General features: G+C 45.9%; 1 long non-coding RNA gene across 1 annotated transcript in view; it reads right to left on the bottom strand.

The window, feature by feature from the left end:
- Positions 1 to 8,638: 8,638 nt before the first annotated feature.
- Positions 8,639 to 10,473, bottom strand: part of LOC308566676 — a 9,633-nt gene continuing 7,798 nt past the window's right edge. The window contains exons 3-4 of the long non-coding RNA XR_014000215.1: positions 10,205 to 10,324; positions 8,639 to 9,717 (exon numbers count right to left, since the gene is read on the bottom strand). This is a non-coding gene — a long non-coding RNA (uncharacterized lncRNA). The remainder of the gene's footprint in view (positions 9,718 to 10,204; positions 10,325 to 10,473) is intronic.

Raw genomic sequence — 10,473 nt, 5'->3', positions numbered from 1 at the left:
GATCCGTGCTCAGCACAGTTTCAAGTCCAGCTATCCTCCTCAAATCCCTTCAGAGGGCCCTCGGCCTCCTTTCCTCTGCTCTGGGGAGAGCTTTGTCAAGGAGCCCCTCAGCTTCGGAGAGAACTGGGGTGGGGGTTCCAAAGCCCTGAACCTCCAACCTACCCTCTCCCTTCATAAGCAGGTCTCACTTCTGGCCCAAACCATCCTTCCTCCTCTCTTTTTCACTTGCTCTCCACAGCTTCTCAACCCAGAACTTGGGTCCCCTTCAAATTACTGAGTTGACTCAGTCACAGAAATTCAACATCTGGGTTCTGGTGTCACAGATCCTGGATTTGAATCCTCGCTCCATCACTCGCCAGCTGGGAAACCTTGAGCAAGACACCGGACACCTTATTTTTAAAATAAGGGGTAATAACTATATCTACAGCACGGAGCTGTTGTGAGGATTAAACGAGATCATGTAGTAATGCATGTAAAGGACTTAGTGTCGTGCCTGGCACATTGCGTACATCTGACAGGTGACAGCTATTATTATCAGTACCATGTCTACGATTGCTCACCTGCACCCGACGGCAGTTCCAGAGAGACTACTGAAGGATGGTGAGAGAATGAGGTGTCACTCGCTATAGGACCAGTTGGCGGGCATCCTGGTCTGCTGATCCACCACAGTGTAATACCTACCCTGGCGTTTAATACCAAGTTAGGTCTTCCTCCCTCCCTCCCTCCCTCTTTCTTTTCTGCACTTGACACTTAGCAAGAATCTACTCTGGCCCAATACTTTGCTATGCACTAAGGATACCATAACAGATAAAGACGGCCTGAAGCCTGGTCTTGGGGATGGAGGAGACAAGCGTGTAAACCAACATCTTAGGTGCTGTGGCAGGTGTGCAGTTATGGCAGAGCACAGAAGAGCTGAGCTGGTCAAGTTTCAACACTGAGGGGTCGAGTTCAGAGCAGGTTTTCAGGCAGTTGGAATACTTGAGCAATGGCAGAGAGGCAAGAAATACCATGTTTTACTGGGAATATCTTCTCCGGTTTGGGCTTGAGGACTAGGAGAATGAACATGGGATCTGCAGGGAATATCTTTCTCATGGGGACGCTGGATGAGCAAAGTGTACTTGTTCCTTCTAGAGTTTGTCTGGAAGTTATCTGAATGACTCCCTCTCCCCTTACTCAAGTCTTCACTCAATAGCCACTTTCCCAGCAAGGCCTTCCCCGACCATCCTATTCTGAATGGCAACTTGTCCTTCCCTCCGCAGCTCTATTTCCCATCCTTTAACTTGTTTTATTTTTCTCCATAGCACTTATTGTCATCTAACATTTCATATATTTTATTTTATTTTGGGGTTTTTTTAGTCTCCTACTATTAGAATATAAGCTCCATGAAAAGAAGGACTTTTGTCCATTTTATCGACTACTGTATCCCTACTGCCTGAACAGCCTGGCACATAGTGGGGGCTCAATAAATATTTGTCAGATGGGTGCTCATTCCTGATTCATTTAGAAAACATATTTGGCCATCTCTAAAATGGACGCTTTATGGTCCCAGTGAGCTATAGCCAATGATTCTCCAAATGCTAATTCACAGGCTGAGTGTATTACATAATCCCACTCAAGACCAAATGAATTAGAATCTCCAAAGGTGGATGCTGCATTTGAGCAAGGATGCCTGGTGATTTGATGTGCACCAAGGTTAGAAATCACAGCCAGACTATCTGGAAAACAGAACATGCTTCCTTCATCAATAATGGTCAGTAAGAGAATGGAGCAGGAGGAAGGAACACAGGAGACCAGTCAGGAGCCACTGTTATAGTCTAGCTCGGAAACAAAAATGGCTTTGACTAGGGTGGAGGCAGTTGAGATAGAGAGAAGTGGATGGATTCAGGGGATGTTCAGGAACTAAAACCTTAGAGATGGGTTACATACGGCCGGCAAGGGAAAGAAGGCATCAAGAATGACCTCTGGGTTCCAGGCTTATCTCCCTCTCCCGTTCTTCAAGTCTTTATTCAGTTGTCACTGTAGATGGAGGTGCCATCATTCAGATGAGGCACCCTGGAAGAAGACCTAGTTTTGGGGGAGTAAGATTATGAGTTTAGCCTTAGATATATTGAACATAAGGTGCTTTTGGCATTCGAAGGGAAAATGTGAAATCAGCCAGGAGATTTCCAGAGCGAGTTATCTGAAAACATGTTGCTCAGAATGGAGGTAGCCGACATTCAGCTGAGCAAGAAAACTGAGATTAAAGGAGTTGACATGGGCTACCTCAGCATGTTTACCTGTCTTGTTGAAAAGTACACAAACATATGTAGATTCCATTGTGAGAGGCAAATAAAGCAATGGAAACTAAAATAAAATTATATGTGCTCTAAATTTAATTATGCTTAAAAAAGTAGAGCAGAAACTATACAAACTGTAAAATGCATGTGTAGCTCTTACTGAAAGATTTAAATCTTGCTGACACCAATAAGAAATGATGGGTTGTGATTCCTAGGGAAGGTAATGTGATTTCTGCACATGGGCTCTGACCTTGGGCGGCCCAGGCAGAGCTTGGAGAATGGTTCTAATTGAATCAACACCCGACAGGCAGGGGGTGGGGTGGAGATATCTGCTAGGACTGTGGAAAGAACAATCATCCTGCTCTACAAACAGAAGGAAAAAACGGGGCAGCAGATGAGATTGTTCACGTAGAAAAATGGGTTTAGAGAAGCAAGATGTGTGAAGCTTCATGTGAAGGGCATGAATAGCCTAATGCCTAGAGGGCATCCATTGTTTCAGGGGCGGAGTGGGGCAAGGGATGTGTTACTGATGTCTCCTGCACTAAAGGGGAACCATCGCCTAACTACCCGCCCTTTGTTCTGATTCTGGGCTCCCCAAGCAGCCTCTGATGAATAATTTAATTTAATAGTAATAGAGAGCACTTTCTAAGCACTTAGAAAGCAGTAACAGAGAACAGTCTTTTAAACCCTTTATGTGCATAATTTAATCATGATAACCAATGATATATGTTACTGTTATTACCCAGATATTACAGATGATAGAACTGAGGCACAGAGAAGTTAATTAGTTTCCCCAAGGTCACATAGTGAGAGAGCTGAAATTTGAACCTAGGCTCTCAGGTCTTCAACTCTCAACCACTTCCTTGCACTTGACTACCTAGCGGGTGGTATTAGTTGGGGATTTAGTATTCTAGTCCCTCGTGAGGGAGTGAGCGGTCAATCCCATATTAATATAATAAATTGTAACTCTTGCTTCCATAAAAGCTCCTGTGACTTTTGCTAATCTGAGTCTGCTGCTGAGAGACCCGCCGAAGAGCATCCAGTTGTCCTGAGAGTCACGGGCCAGTACTTGAACATGGTCTCTCAGTGTAACCGCTGCTCTTGGCGGTGCCTAGCATGCAAACGGCACTCGAGACTTACTGAGGGGCTGGAGGGGAGGCATCGCCTCTGGGACTCTAAGGGATCTCCAGGCAGTACCGGCTAGTGACCCCCAAACAAAAAGATCATGCTATATTTGACAATTTGTAGCAAATTTTCAATACTTAGAGATTGTTTTCTTGTCCATTGCAAACTGGGACTGCCTAAATGAACGATTGTTAACCCAACTCCATACTTGTCTTTTAAACGTAGTTATGGAAGAAAAAAATCTACACCCAGATGTAAATTGAACCAAAAATGCACATAGACTGCAGAACAAGGCCAGGCTGTTCAGTGTAATCATTTCGGGAGAGAAAAGTTTCCAAAAGGCTTTTATCTCCCCACCAAAGGTTCCAAATGGGAGGAAAGTAGACGTTTTATAAACTCTAAGTCTTGAATGGCTGCAAATGTCTGTAATTTGGAGTCATTTTTGGAGGTTATATTTCTATATTGCCCTCTGGAATGATAACAAACTCATGGAAAGGAAAGATTTTACAGCTTCAATGTCTTCAAATGCCATCTGAGCGCTCAGATGACGCCCGGAGCAGGGTTAAACGATTCATCTTCCCCCCAACAGGGCGATTTACTATTTTAATGTTATTATTGTTTTTAAACTTTAAACTTTTGAAATAATTATAGATTCACAGGAAGTTGTGGAAAAATGTGCCAGGACTCATATATCTTTCACTTAGTTTCCCCGGTGGTAACATCTTGGATATCGCTTTTAATTCAATAGAGGAAATTAAAATGTAGCCTAGACCCTTCTGTGGCAAGCCATCAGGGGACTGAATTTACACTTGAAAGATGACGCTGATTTAAACAAGGAGGGGGAAATGTCTTTTTGCCAAATAAACTAATTTGAAGAAGTTTAAAATGTATTTGAAAATTTCACTTTCCTTTTAAACATGTAGAAATTGGTCCATAGTCACAGGTGGTGACTGCAAGCTCCTCTTACTTTCATCTGTGTAATCTGAGCCCTCACCACGCGTCCAGCCTCATCTCCAACTTCTCCTCCGTTGCTTTCAGCATCTCGTTGGCAATTAAAAATGTCAGCTCCTGTAGTGCAAAGTTAGTTTTTTAAAAATGTCTGGAGTAACCATTAACATTTCAGTGATACTTTGGGGCCAAATGAGTTCTCAGGCATTTTCAGTAATATAAGTACTTTAATTGAGGGCAACTGAGACGTTCACGGAGAAATTCATGGAAGGGAAATGGCTAAGTCACATTTGTGTCTCCGTATTTTTGGGAAAAAATGACAAGCATTTGCTAGTTGAAAGGGTCTTCCCAGCCTTCTTCTGCATGAGGGACACTTTAGGCAAAGCTCTTCTGTAATCATGCCCTCCCATCAAAAAATTTGCTGCCGTGAAGGCTCAACATTTTCTTGACACTGTAATTGGTAAGAAGGTGCAGTGGGACGCCTGTAGAATTCGCCCATGTGTTTGTTTCAAGTGACTTTTTAAGGTATTATTTCTCCAGGACTCCAACTGGAGGTAAGAATATCACACAAACTGATTGTGATGCTCTAACTTCAGAGAAGAGGAACCTTCACCATCCTTGTTTAAAAAAATTCCATCAGTAATGAACCATAACCTTACTGCTTTTTACAGAGTCTTTTGGAGAGCCTGATTTTTAGCCATTCAAAATCACAGACATTAAAAACCTTTGATTGGAAACTACTCCAATGCTCAGAACAGGTAAATTGTGACATATTGATGCAAAGGAACACTACCTAGCAATGGGAATGAGTGAACTGCAGTTGTGTACGTGGGAAAATATAGATGACTCATAAGCATTACATTGAACAAAAAGGCCAGACACAAAAGCCCATACCGTTTGATTCCGTTTATATAAAGTTTCAAAATAGGTAAAACTATCAGTGTTGTTGGAAGTCAGTTCTTGGGAGGGGGTGGGGCAGTCATTCCACAGGATCAGCAGAGGGTTCTGGGATGCTGGGAACGCTGCTTCTTGATGTCGGTTATGAGGGTGCGTTTGATTTGTGAAAATTCATCAAGCTATATGCGTAACAATTTTTGCACTTTTACTATGTCAATTAGACTCCCATAGACATTAGGAAAAAAGCCACTAAATGCACTGGGATGATGGGAGAGCCTGGGCAGCTAGCATGCATCCCACGTCCTTCGCAGATGTGACGGTGGCCTCCATTCAGTTCTGTCTCAGGCAGGGTGGTGGCTGGTGGGGAGGCGGGGCAGGCTCCATGGAGACAGCATGGATGGTCTCTAATTATACTTTTCCTTTTAGAATTTTTTTTTTTCCCCAAAAGAGGGTCTTTAATGGATAGTTCATGGAAGAACCTGCTTGATGTCATCTACGCTTGGAACACTTTTCTTACTGACAAATCCGTGTGACTAAACCCGCACATACGTCCCTAGCTCAGTGTCACACTGCCCGGCAGGGAGGGCCATGGCCCCCAGAAGGCTTGGAGATCCACAGAACTGGCTTCAAACCTCAGCTCTACTGCTCACCTGTCTACATCCTTAGGCAGGGTCTGCTCTCCAAGCCTCAATCTCCACCTCACAGGTTGACATTAAGAATCAAAGTAAATGATGCCTCCCAAGGGATATGTGTCTAGTACAATGTCTGCACGTGGCAGGTGTCTGAGGAATTGTCCCTTACTTACATGGCCTCTAATTTTTACTTAGAGGCCCAGTGATCTAAGGCTTTGAGGTCACAATAACTTCAGGTGGCAGGCCTCTCTTGTGTAGCCTCAGGCTCCAGGGCTGGGGCCTGGGGCCAGCGTGTGGTAGAGGGTAGGGGATGAGATGACGGGTGGTGATGGGGAGATAAATACCTGGAGAGACGGCCAAAGTCAGGGCTGAGGGAACGGTTGGGATCTGGACGTTGGAGGAAAGAGGGAGATACAGGCCAGGAATCCAGGAAACAGGCTGTGCCTGACGGACTCTCACCCTGGGAGGGCCAGTGGCTTCCAGGGCTCTGGAGGGCATATTCTAGCTTCTGAGGAAGGAGTTCAGGGCCATGCCGGCCCAGGAACACCCCACTCCTTTCGGCCAGGAGTGGGCCATGGCTGTTCTCTCTTCATGGGGGCCTCTGCATGCCCTGTGTCCGGGGCAAACCCTTCCGTGTGCGCAGCACGTCTTCCACTTCCCCCCACCCCAATTCCGCTCCCCCTCCCCCAGGCCCTCTCCTGAGCACAGACACAGACAGGGAGAGCACAGGCGTGGGCATTGGAGGGCTGAGCTCCAATTCTGGCTCCGTGTGTGTGGATAACAATTTCTATTCCAAAGTGTGGGAAATAGTGTCTGTGGTACAGAGGCTCCTAGCATGGTGCCTGGTGCCCAGGGGGGACAAAATGTAAACTCTGTGTGTGTCTTGTCTCCAGCTATCCCGTGTTCCATCCATACTTAAGGCCCCCTTAGATCCTATCTTTCAAGTTTTCCAAAACATGGTTCATCCATGGCTCTCTGGCTCAGCAAGCGGCCGTGAGGAGAGGGTCTTGGGTGTGCATGAGAGGAGGGAGAAGTGTGCCCCGAGAGGAGGCCTGCAGACTGGAGACGTGGGGCAGACCCAGTGAGGGGGCAGCCTAGCTGGCTTCCTCTGCCCACTGGTCCCTGCCTCTAGCCCCCCCCGCCCCCAGTGTCTCTGTCTGCACTCATCCCAGGCTGGTCTAAACCTCCATGCTCCCATCTACCTCGAAAGGGGCTCCAGTCTCTTGACTTCTTGGCAAACAACTGAGGCCCAAGAAGTCAGCCCCACTGTCACATTCTTTCTCACCCTCTGGTCTCCTCAACCCTACCCTAATCCTCTCCTCTGATAACCCTTCCAGTCTTGTCTTTTTCCCACCCCACTGAGCTCTCAGTTTGCCCTATCTCACCAGATTCTAATCCAGACCCACAACACCCCTGTCTCCCTCCTGTCTGCCCCACCCCAGGGCTGAGATGGGGCCTGGATACCCCTGGATCTCCAGAGGACACACCCACCTCCAACTGGAGGAGTGTTTGCCAGTCATTCCATTCTGGGGAAAGCAAGTGCCCCAGGCCGGTCCTCTCACCCTCAGGCTCTGGGCTCCGGGATGCCCCCGAGGGGCTCTCCTCCATCCCCCGAGAGCCACTCCCTCCTGGGGGCTCCTGGGTGCAGTGAGTCGGGCCTGTCTCCTGTTGTTTATGTAATCCTTCCCTGCAGTAACAAGGTGTTTACTGTTGCACAAACACATTTTGGTTTAACGGCTGACAGTAAAACTGTCTGATAAAGTTTGATTTAGCGAAAGAAAGCAAAATAAATCTGGGGGCACGGAATGCTGTTGGGAGGACAGACTCCTAGGGCTTTAAGAAGGAGCAGGAGAGCAAGGGCTGGGGCTGGCGGCTGTACTTCCCTGGCTGTTCTTTCTGCCCGTCTCCCACGAACATCTCCGACAGCTCCTCTGCAGGAAGCTCCTGGGCCTGGCATTTTATTATCTGCCCTCGTGAATCGTCTCCATCCTTCAGCAGCCCCTGTAATCTGCCCCTCCTCCAGGCAGCCTGCCCTAATTGCTCCAGCTCCGATATTGCCGGTGATGTCGCCTGAGAGAAAGATCCTTGAGCCAGGATACCCGAGGACTAGATCTAGCTCCTGGATTTAGTAGCAGTGTGCCCTTAGGCAAGTCACATTGCCTTTAGGGATCTCGATTAAGGCAGCTGCAAAGGGCACTGAGCAGGATGAAATACAAAAAACTGCTTGGTTCTTCTTTTAAAAAATTTTCAGTTATAGTAGACATACACTATTATGTTAGTTTCCAGTGTACAGCATAGTGATTAGACATTTATGTAACTTCGAAGTGATCACCCTGGTAAGTCTAGTGCCCATCTGACACCACGCTTACTTATTGCAATATTATTGACTATATTCCCTGTACTTTATGCTGTACTGTTCTTCCCCAGGAGTGTTTTTATAACTGGCAATTTGCACTTTTTAATCCCTTCCCCTTGTCACCCCCACCAACCCCACTCCCATCTGGCAACCATCAAAATGTTCTCTGTATCTCTGAGTTAGTTAGCTTTGTTTGTTCATTTTTTTGTTTTTTAGATTCCACCAGGCAGTGCTTGGTTCTGGAAAAAGCCCTCCCCGCATCTGACACTCCCATCTTGCTCCTCTGGGTTCTCCTGCGGCATGTGTTTATTGGCTATGCACTCGCTTGCGCTCTGTCATCTCCTACCCCTCATTTGTCAGCATGGGGCCGGGGCGCAGCAATAGGTACTCAAGAAATATTTTTTGAACTTTTTATTGAGGCATGACATATATACATAAAAGAATATAACGCACAAGCATATAGCTTGGTGAAATTTCTGAGTGAACACATCCATGTGACCGGCTCCCTGATCAAGAAACAGAACATTCCCCCACCCAGAAGCCCCGTTCCCCATTCCCTTCCCAGCTGATAGCAGCTCAAGGCTAATCATTGTCTTGACTTCACCATAGATTAGTTCCACCTGTTCTCGTACATTTTACAAATGTATATAAGTAAATATCTGTACTCGTTTGTATCTGGCTTTCTGCTCAGCATCATGTTTGTGAAGTTCACCTACTGGGTACTGTTGCTTGAAGTGGCAGTTCTTTCCTTTTCATTGCTGTGTAGTATTTCATTATGTGAATATACCATAATTATTTATCTGTTCTATTGTTGATGGGTTTTGGGGTAGTTTCCCGTTTTTGTATGATATGAGTAGTGATGCTATGAACACTCTTGTACATGGATTTTAGTGAATGTATTTCTGTTGGACATGTGCCTAGGATGATGGAATTGTTGGGTCAAAGGATATGTTTACTTACCCAAAGGGTAGCTTTAGAAGATGTTGCTGAATAGTTTTCCAAAGAGGATGTGTCAATTTACATTCCACCCAACATTTGGTGTTGAGTGTCTTTTTCTTTTAGCTTTTCTGGTGGGAGTGTAGTTTATCTCTCTGATGTTTCTGTTTGTATTTCTGATTACTGAAGAAGTTGAGCATGTTTTCATATGGTTATTGGCCTCTTCTGAAAAGTGCTTTTTCAAATCTTTTGCCTATACTGTGTCTGTCTTGAGTAGTTTGTCTTTTTCTTATCGATTTGAAGAAGTTCTTTATATATTCTGGATCCGAGTCCTGTGCCACATGTATATGCTGTAAATATCTTTTCCCACACTGTGAATTGCCTCTCCAGTCCCTTGTGTCTTTTGAAGAACAGAAATTCTTCCTTTTAGTAGAATCCAATTTATTTTAGTTTCCAGGAAATACGTTTTGACAGGTTGAACTTAGCTTCTATCTTCCTGGCTAACTCCATTTTCCCCTTCTGAGTCATCTGTTTTCCATGTTCTGTCCTGTGTTTTGGGGGAAATAAAACAATGGTTTTCAATGAAAACCCCCATAGTTCAGGCCCCAACTGTTCACCTTGAGGCCTTGGAAGTGTTGCCCGAGTATCCCTGGTTCCTACGCCTGGGGAACTCCCAACCCTTCTCCCTTTTCCGGGCATCTGGGTGAGTTCAGTGGACTAATCTCTGCTCCATTTTAAATCTCATTAGCTCACTGCAGAGAACCTAAATACCAACAACCATGTGAAGAGTATATGCTGCGTATGCTGAATAATATGAGTCATCAGAGAGATGTAATAATCAGAGAGATAAATTAGTAATCAGAGAGGCAATTAAGAAATAATGAGCTATCACTTTACAACCATTGCACTGGCAGAGATTAGAAGGCCGGGTGACACCAAGCGCCGGCTGGGATCTGGGGGCGCGAGGATGCGCGTGCTCTGCTGGCGGGAGTGAATCAGGAGGGCGAGCGGGCACCCTGCCAGGCTGTTTGTACCTTTGCACCCGCAGCCCCACGCGCACGGGCCGGGGGGTGGAGATGTGCACTGCAGCGCCGAGGTGCTGGCGGTGGGCATCGAGGTGTCGCCCCCAGGAGTGGACGGGTTACATGTACCAGCTGGAAGCAACAGGTTATATATGTACACTCAGTAACATGCATGCTACTTTGAAACAGTGCTGAGTGGAAGAGTAAAAAACAAAAGGAGATATACAACACAATCCATTTGCATAAACTAAAAGTACCTACACACAAAAGAAAGATAAGCA

The sequence above is a fragment of the Miniopterus schreibersii genome, assembly GCF_964146895.1.
Source record: "Miniopterus schreibersii genome assembly, chromosome: 13".
Taxonomy (NCBI): Eukaryota; Metazoa; Chordata; class Mammalia; order Chiroptera; family Miniopteridae; genus Miniopterus; species Miniopterus schreibersii.
The sequence above is the reverse complement of the archived record's forward strand: the minus strand, read 5'-3'. Positions and strand labels throughout refer to the sequence as shown.